Source organism: Sinocyclocheilus grahami, unplaced genomic scaffold (assembly GCF_001515645.1).
Source record: "Sinocyclocheilus grahami isolate Dianchi unplaced genomic scaffold, SAMN03320097.WGS_v1.1 scaffold398.1, whole genome shotgun sequence".
In the NCBI taxonomy this organism is placed as follows: Eukaryota; Metazoa; Chordata; class Actinopteri; order Cypriniformes; family Cyprinidae; genus Sinocyclocheilus; species Sinocyclocheilus grahami.
The window spans coordinates 240,296-241,306 of record NW_015505577.1 but is presented as its reverse complement, the minus strand read 5'-3'; positions in this window follow the sequence as shown (position 1 = coordinate 241,306).

The window sequence follows — 1,011 nt, the reverse complement described above, 5'->3', positions numbered from 1 at the left end:
TTCCCTCGGGGCACCATGGTTACATACGTAACCTAGAGACGTTTTGTGACATTGTCTACATTCTACATTTTTGAATCTGAACTGAGAGGGGAGATGGAAAAGGTTTCCACAATGAAAACAGGGGGTCTGATTTGTTCTGTTTACTGTTGACAGTTTATTTACATTTCCAGCCTTTACATCACTTTGTAACTCGAGAGCATCTATGGCTGCAGTTTCCATTGAAATAGCGATTTCTACTGCTCATTTAAACGTCAGATCTGGCTTCGTCAGCAGTCTCTTTTGAATTCCTTCATGATGAATTCCACATGCTAAACGATCGCGTAGCGATGTTCGAACCCCCCCCGAACACAAATCTCAAGAATGGTCTGTGGTGAGGGGCTATCTGGATATGAAAGTAAGCATCCATCTAGGCAAACCTGTGAGAGGATCTGCTTCAAAGTCAACATCCTGAACGGTCGCTTCATTCAGATCGAGAATGGGCCTGAGACCACCGTCCTTCTTTGGAACGAGGAAGTAGCAGACCATGGCCGGACCGTTTCTATAGCACCCTTTACCAGCAGACACTCTACTTCAGATTTGAGAATGTGAGCATTGTTGCCCTGCACCAAAGTTTGGATCACACACTTGAAGCGGGGAAGTATGTTTGCAAGCATACCTTCCCAAGCCTGACCTGGGCAGCTGGGGGTCTGAGCCTTTCCAGTGGTAGATCGTATAAGTATCGCTTTTTATTTCTCCTCTTTCCTACTACTTGTTTCACTTCTGTTTCAGTTTTTATAACCATTTATGTGTAAGTAAGTTGTTGTTTTTTAGCATGTAAGTTTGGCAGTGTTATTTTTTAGGATTACTGATAAACTACTGTCGTTTGATTTGTATTATTTGTATTTGTTATTTATTTTTATTTTAGTTAAATTATGTCTGAATTTATTATGTCTGTATAGGTCTTTTATTAAGTTTTACTTTGATTTAATTTGAGTTATTTTAATACTTCAACAAACTACATGGAAAATAAAT